The sequence below is a fragment of the Cebus imitator genome, unplaced genomic scaffold (genome assembly GCF_001604975.1).
Source record: "Cebus imitator isolate Cc_AM_T3 unplaced genomic scaffold, Cebus_imitator-1.0 Scaffold64, whole genome shotgun sequence".
Classification (NCBI taxonomy): domain Eukaryota; kingdom Metazoa; phylum Chordata; class Mammalia; order Primates; family Cebidae; genus Cebus; species Cebus imitator.
Window position 1 is genome coordinate 3,811,171 of NW_016107379.1, and position 15,026 is coordinate 3,826,196.

Genomic DNA, 15,026 nt, shown 5'->3' on the forward strand with positions numbered 1-15,026 from the left:
ATTGGAAGAGGCATCTATTGCTTTGGTATCCATTTGATACCTTTCCTTGAAGCCAGGGTATTGTATTGCGGTTGTGAAATAACCTTCCTTTTTTAGTTGTTCAATCTGATTCAAGGATTTTTGGTTAACCATACAGGGGTTATGAATAAACAAGAACCAGTGGTCCAGTAATTAGGACATCATTACTACCTAGTAGCACATTTAATACTCAGCTTCACTGTGCTACATAACCTTTTCCTTCCATCTTCCTCCGTGATATTACCTCCCACCCCCAAAAGGCAGTGGTGTCATTGTAAGCTTCAGAAGTTAGCATTCAAATGAATACTTTTTAATTTCTTTGGATGAGATGGGGCTCTGGGCTCTGGGACAATGCTGATGGATGATGTTTTAATGCAGCTGAAATGTTATTTTTACTGAACCAGGGAAAACTATAAATTTTGCTTCATTGCCACTGATGGCTCTATGCATAAAACTATGGTGGCGCCCATCGGCCGTGAATAATCACCTCAGCACGGCAGATGTTACTTTGCGGGGAAAGCAATTCTTATGCCGAAGAATTGTGGAAAGATTAATTGTCTACAGCTGTTTCATGGCCCACAGCAATCTTGATACATTTATGATAAGTTTAAGAGCTCACTAGAGGCAGCTCCTATTCCCTGTTGTGAGAAGGGGGGCGGGGGAAGAAGCCAGAGGCTTTATTTTGACACCTGGATTCATAGAATCTGTCAGCTCCATTACAGCCTTCATAGAAATCCGGCAGTTGGCAGTTCTGAAATGATTGTGAGTGAGGTAAGATGCAGGAATTATCCATACGTAGATAAAGAAAAGGAGACTGAGAAGAATTATTCAAATTTGTGCAAATGAATTGCTTCCATTTTTCCTCCCTCTGCCAAGTGGAAATTGAACGTGACCCGCTCTGACCTTTCTCTATTAAGTGCTGCAAATTGCAGTAAATGCACAGTTCTGAGTGCCCTAATGAGACAGAGCCCCAGCAATGCCTCATTAATAAGGGGAGTTTGACCTTGCTGGTCAGCCCTTCATTCGATATTGAAAAGAAATAAGAAAAAAGAAGAGATGACCCACTGTAAATTTTGAACAATACGTTTGATTTAGTTTGCATATACTCCCAGCCAGACGCTTCGCAACCTTTCTCCCTTTCTGCTTCCCTTCAGCCACAGGCTAAGAAGATGGTACTTACCTTTTAGGCGCCAAGGGAATGTGGTGACAGAGGTACAGCAGGTCTTGGCAAAGTGAGCTCTGGGCTGGGTCCTGGGTGGCAAGGACATTCCTCTCCTCTCCCCACCTCTCCTGCAAACTGGGCCTGGGGAGTTCCTGCCTTGCTTCTCCCTCCCTCCCTCCCTGCCTCCCTTCCCTCCTTACTTCCTCTGTCTCTTCCTTCCTTCTTACTTCCCTCCCAACCCCCCTCCCTTCTTTCTCTCTCCTTTTTCCCTTTTAAATAACAGAAATTTTCAATTTGGAAGTGTGTGGTGCGTGTGCACACACACGTGCTTAGAAAGGGGTCTGGCCCTCTGATGTTTACTGTAGCTTTGTGCAGATGCAGGCTGAGATACTTTCTCCTTGTCTGATGTAAGAAAATCTAGGGCAAGAAATCGAGCAGTACTGCTTGTTTTGGGTAGAATTCTTTAGCCTTATTAGCATGGAAGTAGCCTACAGATGTGGAACTGAGAATCAGAGCTCTTGGGTCTTCTTAAAAGCCTCACAAGCTACAAATTCAGCTTTTAGCCTTCCTTTAAACCACATGCTAATAGTACTTCTCCTTCTATTCAGGGTATTTTCCAGTTATAAGGAAGCCATATGTGCAAAGCAGACAACAGACCTTAAATTTATTTAAATAATATCTCCTAACACATAGAGATGTGCTGGAACTTTAAAAGCAATTTCAAGATGCTTAGATGCACCACCTTGTAGAATATTAATATTTGAAAGGATCTTAGAAGTTATTTTTTCCAAACTTCTACCCAAGACAGCAATCTCTTCTGCAATATCCCTGATAGTGAAGATGGGCTAATTACCTCAGAAGAAGACTGTTTCATTGTTAGTAACTCTTAGCTGTGCAAAGTTTCCATATATATCACTAGAGGAAAACATTCATTTGGTTTTGTGCTGACCATGTTACAAGATCCAGTTTGAATGGAGTGCCTGAAACCGTCGAAATAGATGATTGGCCCCCAGGGAACAGCTGTACCAAGCTTTTTCAGTTATGCTTTTGGCTTATTGGAGGAATGATGTAAGGGTCAAAGTCTGAAAGTCACTGTTGAAATTACTTGGGAATGTTGAAGAAGATTCCCCTACCCATGCTCTATTTATGAGAACCCAGAGGAAAACTTCTTAAAAAAATTATTTTAGAACCAGGAAAAGCTGGCCTTGTTCTCAGGAGCTGGATTGATTTGATCTGAATGAACATGTGACTTAATTGTGTTTCCCTTGTTTCTTTGGCTATCAGGGTGCTCAGAACCAAATTTGTAGCCCATTTATTGCCAATATGCAGAATCTTATGGCATATGTTAAAAAATGTTTTCAAATAGGCAGGACCTGGCTATGGTACCAAATTAAAAAAAAATAAAGAGGGTACATGGTGAAAACGAAGTCTCTCTTCCCATTCCCCAAGTCAACAGGTTCCCCTTCAGGAAGCAGCTACTGTTACCAGTTTCTGAAAAGTCTCTGCTTTTATAACATAAACTGAGATGACTGGAGGTTATGCTCTGTGCTAAAGGTGATGAAGAACTGTTGAATGATTTGAAGAGGGAAATCAACTAGATCTCATTGCCTGTAAGGTAGGACAGGTGGGCACTGCCAAAAGGTACGCTGACTGGAGGTCTAGAAGGATGGCTGCGAGGCTGCTTTTGCAATCCAGGCAGGCGCTAATAAAAGAGGATAGAGTAAGGTGGAATTAAAATCAGCATGATTTGGCAATTAAATAGATGTTGAGGGTGAGAGATAGATAAAAAGAATTCAAAGATGACTGTCTAATTTTCGGTCTCAGAGGCTTCATGAGTGCTGTAACTGCTAACAGAGGTAGAAGGCTTTGGGGAAGATGAGTTAGATTTAGACATGTGCAGCTACAGCAAATGAATATCCAGTCAGCAGGAAGAGGTAAAATCTGGAGCTAAGGGTAGAGATTTGGGTTGAATATTAAGACTCAGGAATTATAAGCCTAGATATCACAGGAAAAGACTTGTAATTTCCCGATAGATTCTTACTGCCTGCTGCATGGACTAGTAGAGAGAGATTAATTAATGCAGAGCTAGCCAAGCAGAAGGGCTGGAGTGATTACTTTAATAGGTCTCCCTAAGAACTCAGAAGCTAGAGTTTTAATGGATAATTTGGTGGGCAGGCAGCTGGGGAATGGGTGTTGCTGGTTGGTTAGGGATGAAATCATAGGGGTGTGAAAAACAGTCTCTGTGTACTGAGTGTCTCTGGGAGCGGGCACAGGACTGGTTGAGTCATGAATCCAGGGTCTGGGTGGAGTCAGTTGGTTGCCAGAATGCAGAAGTCTGAAAAACCTCATAAAACACCAATCTTAGGTTCCAATATAGTGATGTTATCCCTTCCTTCCTTCCTTTCTTCCTTCCTTTCTTCCTTCCTTCCGTCCGTCCTTCCTTCCTTCCTTCCTTTTCTTTCTTTTTTTTCTTTTCTTTCCTCTCCTCCCTCCCTCCCTCCCTCCTTCCTCCCTCCCTCCCTCCCTCCCTCTCTCTCTCTTTCTTTCTTTCTTTTTTTTCTTTCTCTCTTTCTTTCTCCTTTCTTTCTTTCCCTCCCTCCCTCCCTCTGTTCGTTCCTTCCTTCCTTCCCTTCTTCCTTCCTTCCTTCTTTCCTTCTTCTTTCCTTCTTTCTTTCTTTCTTTTCTTTCTCTCTCTCTCTCTCTCTCTCTCTCTCTTCTTGCTCTGTCACCCAGGCTGGGTGCGGTGGTGTGATCTCAGCTCCCTGCAACCTCTGCCTTCCAGGCTAAAGCGACCCTCACACCTCATCCTCCCGACTAGCTGGGACCGCAGGCACACATCGCCACACATCGCCACACCTGGCTCTTTTTTTTTTTTTTTTTTTTTTTTTTGGTAGAGACAGGATGTCTCCATGTTGCTCAGGCTGGTCTTAAGCAATCTACCCGCCTTGGCCTCTCAAAGTGCTAGGATCACAGGCGTGAGCCACGGTGCCGAGCCCAATAATGATGTTATCTGTAGGAGCAATTGAGGAAGTCCTAAATCTTGTGACCTCTGACCACATGACTCCTGAGCAGCAAAGGATTATAGAAAGACAGGCTGGGAGACAATGGCTTGTTACCATTGAGCGGCACCTACAGTTTAGCAGAATGAGGATTTTCCTGTAATCCTAATCTTGTGGTCTTTCATCAGTCTTACAAAGGTGGTTTGGATCCCTTAGCAAGGAGGGGGTTCATTTTAGGAAGGGAGTATTATAATCCTTGCTTCAAAGTTAAACTTTAAACTAAATTCCTCCCGTGGTTGACTCGGCCTATGCCCAGGAATGAGTGAGGACAGCTAGCCTGTGAGGCTAGAGGCAAGATGGAGTCAGCCATGCTAGACTTCTCTCACTATCATAATCTTTGCAAAGGCAGTTTCAGAGTCATAGAAGACTGCGAGTACATGATGTCACTTAGGGAGGGTGAGAAGAGTGAGAATAATGTAGAAATGTGACAGACTTTGAAATATTTAAATGTTTTGTGTTAGTTGTTTTTTGCCCAACCTCCTTCTAGTGTCTAGCACTATCTCTGGCTCATAGTGAGTGTTTAGTGCTTAATGCCTTATTTAATCGCTAACAGAGAGAGTTGTAAGTGGGAGCTAAGTGATGAGAACTTCTAAACACAAAGAAGGAAACAACAGACACTGGGATTCACTTGAGGAGGGAGCGTGAGAGGAGGGAGAGGAGCAGAAAAGGGTGAGAAAATAATCTACAACAAATGCCCATTTACCTATGTAACAAACCTTCAACGTGTACCCCCGAACCTAAAGTAAAGTTAAAAAACAAAAATACAGAGATTGACATTTGAATCAGTGCACCAAGAAACGAAGATCTGACCTTACCTATTGAGGGCAGGCACCATGCAATGGACTGAGGGCCCAGATAGAATAAAAAGCAGAGCAAAGGAGACTTCTCTCTCTATTGGAGCTGGGACACCCTTTTCCTCCTGTCCTTGGACATCAGAACTCCAGATTTTCTGGCCCCTGAACTCTGGGACTTGCACCGGCAGCCCCCCAGGTTCTCAGGTCTTTGGCCTTAAACAGAGACTTGTTAAGTTGGGTTTCTTGGCCCCACCCTGATTCTCAGGCCTTTGGACTTGAACTGAGTCATGCTACTCACTTCCTTGGCTCTCCAGCTTACAGGTGGCTGCCACGGGACCTCTCAGCTTTCGTAATTACATGAACCAATTCCCCTAATAAATTCCCTCCTATTGCTTCTGTCTCCCTGGAGAACTCTGACTAGTATAGGCTACATATTAGGTTGGTGCAAAAGTAACTGCAGTCTTTGCCATTAAAGTAATGACAAAGACTGCAGTTACTTTTGCACCAACCCAATATTTTGACAAAATGTATTTGATGATAAATTTACCAAAACTCTGTGTTATAATATCTTTTACTGAATAAGTTCGAAGAATATACACATTTTCCTATTTAAAAACCAGGATGGTATGGGAGATCGGATTTGGGGTGGGTGTGGTGAAAAGTTAGAAGTGAATGAAAGTGTTTTCTAAGATAAGTAGCCCCTCAGCCTACATTGAACATCCTTTTTGAGACAGTATTCTGTCCCCTTCAGAGTTGTTGTAAGACTTGGATGCAGGCAGGACAATGTGGATGGAAAGACTTAGCTGCATACCAAATGCAGCCGGCAACTCCCAGTCTGACTGTGCATAAAAACCATGAAGATAAGCACACAGAACAAATAGGTTTGAAAAGCTAAAAACCTTTGACAATTTCAAGAGGTGATGATATATGTTTTTACTCCAATGGGATGAATCAAAAACAGTTCCTCATATAGATTTTACATAATTAAGGAAATCTCTCTGCCTAAAGGAAAACAATTGAATTGGAGGGTGGAGTCTGGAGCAAATGCCCTGATTTTTGATTCACCGTAAGGATCGCATTTGAATGCAATCCTAATTACACAAACCTTGTTGTGGTTAAGAGTGTGGCTTCCTCAGTCAAACTGCCTGGGCTTAAATTTGAACTTAGCCTTTTACAAGCTGTTTGGGCACATTATTGGTTCTCTGCAAATTGGGGACACAAGTAATATGCCCCTTATGGCTGAAGAATGAATGCTAACATGCATGACAGACACCTACAACAGTGGATGCCACATAGTAATACTTCAGTTAGTGTTAGCGTTAGCTGTTATTATTACTCATATTAACACTGACAGTATTTAATCCTTCTGATTATATCAAGGAGAGAGTCTCTGGTTGGAACTGGTCTTTAGTATGTATATAATTGTTATCAGGTCTCTTGTTTTGGGGTTCCAGGTTTCTACACACCCCAGTAACACTGTCTCTTCTTGCCTTTCAGACTTGTAGGAGGAACTGGAGTTCCATGGTTGTTAATCTTTGGAGGCTTCACCATCTTTCGTGGCTTCCTTTAACCATCTTCGCTGCCTCAAAAGCTGTAAGTCAAATGTTTTGAGCATTCCATATGCTTTGTGCTGGGATTCTCACTAATACGTCTGTCACATTTAAGTAACGCTGAAAACTAAGAGGGGTGTGGCATACTGTAGTTTTAGTTTAAAATTTAGTTAAAATTAAAAATGCATAATTAAAAATTTAATTTTACAGGCCATTTTACCATACAAACATAAAACTATTATAGATTAATATGTACTATCTGACTAATCCCAATTTTATATTCTGTGATGACATCATACTCACCATCAAGAAGAAACACTTTTCCCCCTGAGTAAATTGCTGAATATTGCCTAATAAGATTCCCCAATAACGGACAACGATTAAGCCAAAATGTAAACAAGCATACAAGACGTTGGGATGCCTACTTAGACCTGGATTGGACCAGAGTCAGTAATTTATGTTTAGCTCTTTGCCTGTGGTAATTTTTAGAAATCTACTGGCTTTATGTTAACATCTGTTTGGAGCAGGCATTCAGTGTCTTTACCCAGACCAATGATAGGGCTCAGGATATGCTTCCCCAATACATGACTGTAGGAGACCAGAATACGCCACCTCAAAATGAGGATAATTTATGAGCTGGTCACTTTGAGAAACAGCAGCTACAGGGGAATCTCTGAAAACCAGAGTAGAAGTTACCTTTTTGAAAGGGAAATTTATAGCTTTATAAATCTTCATTTGTAAGAGTGTCTCCCCGTCTGTACCAGGAAGAGAAGGGTGACTAAATCATTAGATACTCTTATCAGTGGAGAAGGCACAGACATAAATTTGGATAGCAAACCTTACCCTTGTTTACCATACTTTTTCTGGGCATCTCCCTGTAACTGGCTCTCCTCCACACCCTTCTTTCTTGGTTTCAGCAGGGTGGTGTTATTTAAGCCAAAACTCTGAGCCGCCCCATAGTAATTACTCATTTCCCCCTGAGTATCTCACATGTATATGCTGGGGATCAGAAAACAATACCCCAAGGAATAGGGCTTTGGCACACTGAGTACTTTGAACTAGAGGATACTGGAAGGCTCAGAAGTGAGATCTTTCTGACCTACTGCTGCTCTTCTTTCTCTTACTCCCCTTTTCCCCATAAGGCAAGTGTTAGAAACTAGAATTTTTCTTTCCCAAGGCAGGTCATAGAAAATAGAACCCCTCTTTCCAAAAGCCAGCCATAAAAGCTAGAATTACTACTTTAAACTTACCCTGCTTTTCTGTCTAGATCTAGGAGGTGACCGTAAAGAAATGTTCTGATCTACTCTTATCTGATAGCATTCTGGAAGGGATCTTGCCTTGTACTCAGGAGGAAGAAATACCACACAGAGAGGCCAGGAAGAATCTGAACAGACAGGCCTTACTTGTTTCCTCATTCAATCTATTACCTTTAAGTCATCCCCTTTGGGGGATGTCCGATCACATTTCTACATGGCTGTCATTCTTCATTCAACTAATCATAAACATGAATAGTTTTCCCTTTATCTTTGGATCTTTATTTCTGAAGTCTCCTGTGTCATGTGAAATTTTGATCAATCTTCTATGCTTTTCTCTTGTTAACCTGTCTTTTGTTAAAGGAGTATTGGCTGTGACTCTTATGCTGAATTAGAAAGGGTATCACATCTTTGCGCTGCTACAGGTTCAAGTTACTAAGTGCTACAGGCACATGGTAAACACTCAATGCATATTTTGAGGGCATAGGGAGTCACATAGAGTCCGCATTGTGTATATGGGTATTGTTTTCAATATATGGGTATTGCTTTAACATGTAACTCACATTTCTTACTTGTCCAAGAATATAATTTCTGGATGTTTAAAGAGAGTAGTTGCTACATGACTCTTCAGATAAAGTTTGATCATAATGTTAATAGGTGAATTTACTGTTAAGCCAATGACTAAGACACGCTCTTTTTCTGGTATAAAATTTAAATTATAAATCAGGAATAGATGCTCCTGAGATGTGAAGCTTATATACTGATGATGTCTAACAAAACTTAAATGTCTATTTATGTACACATAACTAAAATAAGGTTCATAAATTCTGGCTTAATGGCAAATACAAACATTAATTGGAAAATATTGAAATGTTAATTAAACTTGATCAATGCCAGATTTTAGTTTTTAAAAAAGTCAAGGATGATGAGAACTAACAATTTTAAGAAGCAGGAGCTTAAATACTGTTTTCTATTTAATTCTCACAATAATAGATAATAGCAAGGTTAGGCTTTGTTTTTTTTTTTTTTTTTTTTTGATGGAGTCTCAGTCTCACTCTGCCACCCAGGCTGGAGTGCAGTTGTACAATCTGGGTTCACTGCAACCTCCATCTCCTGGGTTCAAGTGATTCTCCTGCTTCAGCCTCCCAAGTAGCTGAGATTACAGGTGCATGCCACTACGCTTGGCTAATTTTTTGTATTTTAGTAGAGATGGGGTGTCACCATGTTGCTCAGCCTGGTCTCGAACTCCTGAACTCAGGCAATCCGCCTGTCTTGGCCGCACAAAGTACTGGGAATAGAGGCATGAACCACCATGCCCGGCCACGATTTCATATTGCTATGTAGGTGAAAAGCAGTGCATTACCTTTTTCCTGTTCATTTCTTTATAGTTAATTTCTGAGCAGCTGTTGAATTATCCAGAGGCTCAAGGCTGAGGCAGCTGGCACTTTGTTTCTTTCCTTCTTCTATTTCTCCTTTTGTGCCTGTCTTTCCCTTTCTCCCTCCGTCCCTTCTTGCCATCTTTTCTCTATTTTTTCCTCCTTTTCTCTCTCCTTTCTTCCCTTCTTTCCTTTTTTTCTTCCCTAATATCTGGATTTCTTCACAATAAATCATTATGCAGTGAATTCCTCAGTGTCACTGATGGTCTGACTGTAGTGGTGTAGGCTGTCCTTACAAAACATCAGGAATAAACCCGATCCAAAGAGAAGAATAAGAAACCGAGGAAACATAAGATGATGGGGAGTTAGGGGCTGAAGAAATGAAGAAAAATAAGAGAACAGAAATAGAAGGAACACAAAATTTGGTTTGATTCATTAAAAAATCCTAATACATACCTTTCTTAATTGTTTAGATTTCAGTGTCCACATTTCAGACTTTGAGAATAATGACTAATTACTTAGAGCTAGATTCAGAGGCAGGTCAGTCTTAATTATCACTGTAAATACGTGGGACATGGGTGTTTACATGAAATTAAATTCACAGTGTTGTATTTAAATCTATTAGAAGGGCCATTTTTGCCATATGCCCCATCTTTTATAATTTGATAACAATTTCGACTTAAAACAGATATATATCCTATTTGGGGGTTGCCTATTTATTTTATCTCCACACATAAACTGATGATAATAAGACACATCCTATAAGGATGTCAGTAGTAATAACAGCAATAGGTAAGGAATAACTCTTTAAAACAGATAAGAAAATATTGGGACTTATGGGAAATATAAGTTAGAGATAGAGTGGGATCTCTAAATAGTTTTCCTTGTACATTTGAAATTTTATTTTATAAAATTCTATTTACATGTGGCTTTTCAAGATATACCTGCTATGAAAAGAAGTATCACTTGTTATAATTTTCAAGCTTAACACCACCACTACTATCACCGTGACCATCATCACAGTCAAAATTCCCTACATTAAAAATATTTTATTGACCAGAAGCTTAGAGAAAACAAGTTATATTATTATTTAAAAAGTGATTTTTTTTTTGGTTGTTAAAAACTTTGTAAGGTCTTGTTAATTCTGCATATATTAAAAGATACTCTCAGCTCTGATGATTCCTATCTCAGATAAACTTTCTATTTATCTATTTATTTATGTAAAAATTTCAATTGTGGTAAAATATGCATAGCATAAGATCTACCATCTTAACTATTTTTATGTGTGTAGTTCTATGTCATTGCTGTGTTACCAATGCCACCATGCATCCACAGAACGCTTCATCTTGTAAAATTGAAACTCTGTATCTATTAAACAATAATTCTCCATTGCTCCGTTTCTCTAGCCCATGGCAACGGTTATTCTACTTTCTGTCTCTATGAGTTCTTTTTATCTTTTAAAAATTATTTTTCGTGTGTGAAGTTAAGCGTCCTCTCCTCACCATGAGCACAGCTTGGTGTTTCCATCTAGACAGATTTATTCATTTATTCATGCATTTGTTTAGTCAATAAAAATAGATTCATTCCAAGTGCCAGACTTATAGTAACTGCCTTATATAGTATTATGTTGCAGAAATGTGCACATATTTGAATCTGGCATTTGCCATTTGTAAAAGTTTGGGAAACAAATTAAAAATATTTATTGGTTTGTAAGTTTCCCTCCAAAATTTCATCAAATGATAAACTGCTGGTACACGCTGGTAATGAAGGTGGGAGTCTAAAGCGGCACAATAATGTTTCCATTTGGTCTTTGGTATGCATCAGTCCTTTTCTATTGGGATTTATGGGAAAAAAATTGGAGATACAGAGTGAGATATCTCCAAATAGTTTCCTCGTACATTTGAAATTTTATTTTATTAAGTTCTATTTACATGCAACTTTTTGAGATACACCTGATATGCAAAGAAGTATCACTTGTTATGGTTTTCTAAAGCAGTAGCGTTCTATTAGTTTCTTTTACAGTTGGGGCTTTTTTTGGTCTTAGGACATATTGCATACAAATAGTCCTTTAAATTTTATTTAATCACAAAAAAGATATACAAGAAAATGAATAATTAAGACCGAGGAATTTGTTTCTAAAACAAGTGAAGAGCTGAGGTATTGTTTGACACATCCAGATAAAAGTTGTAGATTCTTTGACTTCTACTTCTGGTTAAGTTGGAAACTGAATTTACTTTCCTAAGTGAAACAACTGAAATATTGGATAAAATATATAATACATATTGGATAAATATAAAATACATAATTCTCAAGACACTGGATATAGAGTCCTACTCTGTTTCCCGGGCTGGAGTGCAGTGGTCTGATCTTGGCTCACTGCAGTCTTGACCTCCGGGTTCAAGTGATCCGCCTGCCTCAGCCTCCCGAGCAGCTGGTACTGCAAGCATGCACCACCACACCTGGCTAGTTTTGTGTTTTTTTATAGAGATGGGATTTTGCCGTGTTGCCCAGGCTGGTCTCAAACTCCTGAGCTCAAACAATCTGCTTGACTCGCCTTCCAAAGTGCTGAGATTATAGGTATGAACCATTGCGCCCAGTTGACTGTTAAGAATTTTTGCCAAAATACTAAAAATTGTTGCCAAAATACTAAAAACTCTCTTAATGTCACTTAAAAACGTATACAAAATTAAAAAATAGTAAAACGAACATCTAATTGGATCACTGTAATCAGAAATTAACGTGTTTATTTCTTTGTAAAAAACTTACCAAGAATAGTTTTAAAAGTGCTTGACTTCTTCTTGTTATGTAACTTAATACATGAAATGAATGTCTTTTCTATGCCTTGGTAAATTGTTGTACTTCTTCTATTTCAGATTAACTTCTAATATTTTATCCGTTGCTCTTCAGTGTTTGAAATATCTTTAAGAGCTCCCTTGATATAAAATTTTTGGTACCATTTTCTCTGGAGGTCTTTCTTTTTTATGAAAATCACTTTACTCATTTGTCAATACGTTCACCTTCACTAAGCTCATCTTGCTGCATATCTAGAGTCTTTCAAACAGTGGCAATGTCAACATTTCCGCAGTCAGCTAGTTCTTTGCTAACTCTATTCATGTTGTTTGAATTTCCATCATTCCAACATTATTACTTTCAGTTTCTTTGTTGTACCTGCATGTTTTGTTTTTGTTTTTTGAGATGTAATCTTGTTCTGTTGCCCAGATTGGAGTGCAGTGGTGCAGTTTCGGCTCACTGAAACCTCTGCCTCCTGGGTTTAAGTGATTCTCCTGTCTCAGCTTCCTGAGTAGCTGAGGTTACAGGTGCTTGCCACCACACCCAGCTAATCTTTGTATTTTTAGTAGAAACAGGGAGTATTCATTTTTATGCAAAATTAAATAACTTTATCACTAGGAGAAAAGGAGGCATCATAACTACATGCTTTGCTGACTCATTTACTTTTTTTTTTTAAAAATTATATCTTAGTTCATAATTGGAGGAATGCCTAGTACTTATTAATGGTCTGAGGAGCTAGTAGCAAAGTTTGTACTTTATGTAATGACTCATAGTTCATATCAATGACAACTGAAATTTAAACCATGTTATTGGGGTACTGCTATTCTTTAGCTAAACAGTGGTAACTGAAATCTATTTATATTTGAACTGTAACATAAGGATTGCCTATATTTGAAAACAAAGATGAAATAAATATGCTTTCAGATATTAAAAAAACTAAAAGGATTAACCATAAAAAGACGGGCACTACCAAACCAAACCAAACCAAACCGAAACCCAAATATTAAAAGAAAGACTTTCAAGCAGAACAGAATGATATCAGATGGAAAATGAGATCTATATAAACGGTCCAGAACTGGTAAATGCATAGTTAAATATTTTTCTCTTATTATTTAAATTTCTTTAAATCACAAACAACTCTTCAAATCACAAATAATAATGATGTATTTTGGAGTTTAAAACCTGTGTAGAAGTAAAATGTTTGATAATAGCACAAAGGCTGGGAGGGGAAAACTAGACATATACTATTGTGAGTTTCTTTTATTCTATGTTCTGTGGTATATATGACATGAAGGTAAACTATGATAAGCTAAAGATGTACACTACAAACTCTTCAGCAACCAATAAAACAAGACAACAAAAACATAGCTAACATTAAATAAAAAAGAAAGAGTAGAATAACAAAAATTAGACAAATAATTCAAATTAAGCAGAAAAAGAAAACAAAAAGGGGATAGGACAAACGCAAAACAAATAGTAAGACTGTAGATTTAAACACCACCAAATCAATCACCGTTGTAAATTCAAAGGGTCTAAATGCTGTTATTCAAAGGAAGATTGTCAGATTTGATATAAAAGAAAGACTTAACTATATACTACCTACAGTCCTTCTACCTCAACTTTAAATGTAAAGGCACAAAAAGTAAAAGGATAGAAAAAGACATGCCATATTAGCTCTAATTAAAAAAAAACAACAACAAAAAAACTGAAATGGCCCTTGGTATCAGAGAAAATGGATTTTATAGCAAGGAATTTTCCCAAGGATAAAGAATACAATTTCATTTGTTACAGGAGTTAATTCAACATGAAGACACAGCAATCTGAAATATTTGTGACCCAAATAACATTATCTCAAACTACATGAAAAAAAACCTCACAAAAACAGAAACAGAAAAAAAACTGTAAGAAAAAATATACAACTTCATAATTAGAGTGAGAGATTTCAACATTTCAGTTAGTTAGAGATTTTCTATCCCTAATGGTTAATAGAACAAATGCAAAATCAGTTAAGTTATTGAAGACTTGAAAAACACTACCCACCAGCCTGACCCAAGTGATATTTATAGGAAACTTTTCCCCACAATGGCAAGATACAACTTCTTTTTAAAAGCACAAGGAACATTTAGCAAGATATAGTCTGGACTTCTAAAATGAATCTCAGTAAATTTAAGAGGCTTCAAGTCATATAAAGTACCTTCGCTTATCATGATAGAAATAAGTTAGAAATCAGTAACAGAAAAATATCTGGAAAATTTCAGAATTTGGAAACAAAATAACACATTTTTAAATAATCCACGGGTCAAAGAATAAATAAAGAATGAAAGTAGAAAACGCTTTGAATTAAAATAAAAACACAATACGTCACAATTTTTTGAGATGCTGCTAAAGCAGTACTTAGAGGGAAACTGATGGCACTGTGAATAGCCACTGCACTTTAGCCTGGGCAACATAGTGAGACCCCATCGCTAATTTAAAAAATGGCAAATTGAATGCAATGATAGGTAAAAATGATGATGCATCATGATCAAGTGGAATTTGTCTCCAGAAAGCAAGGTGGGTACAACATTTGAAAATCAAGTGATAAAATTTAGTGAAATTTATTGTATTAACAGACTAAGTAAATGCTCCCATGTGATCATCTCAAAAAATGCAGTAAAAGCATTAGATAAAATCCAACATCCATTCTTTTTTAATTTTTTTTTAAATGTAAGTGGATGTTCAGAAAGGCCATTTTCATTCAGCCTATTCAGAGCAGTTGAACCTCATTCTTTTTTTTTCTTTTTAAAATTTTTAAAAATTTTTGTGAGTATATAGTAGCTGTATATCATTATAGAGTATATGCAATATTTTGATACAGGCATGCAAGGTGTGGCAATCACATCACGGAAAGTGGGGTATCCAGTCCCTCAGGCATTTATCTTTTGTGTTATGAACAATCTAATTATACTCTTTTAGTTAATTAATTAGTTAATTAATTTCCAGACAGGCTCTTGCCCTGTTGCCCAGCTTGGCTCACTGTCTTTT

The 15,026-nt window shown here is 38.0% G+C and overlaps 1 non-coding gene across 1 annotated transcript; it reads right to left on the reverse strand.

Annotated features, from left to right (window-relative positions):
- Positions 1 to 14,714: 14,714 nt before the first annotated feature.
- On the reverse strand, positions 14,715 to 14,792 carry LOC119471582. The gene has a single exon (XR_005200649.1). It is a non-coding gene; the product is annotated as a small nucleolar RNA Z40 (small nucleolar RNA).
- Positions 14,793 to 15,026: the final 234 nt, after the last annotated feature.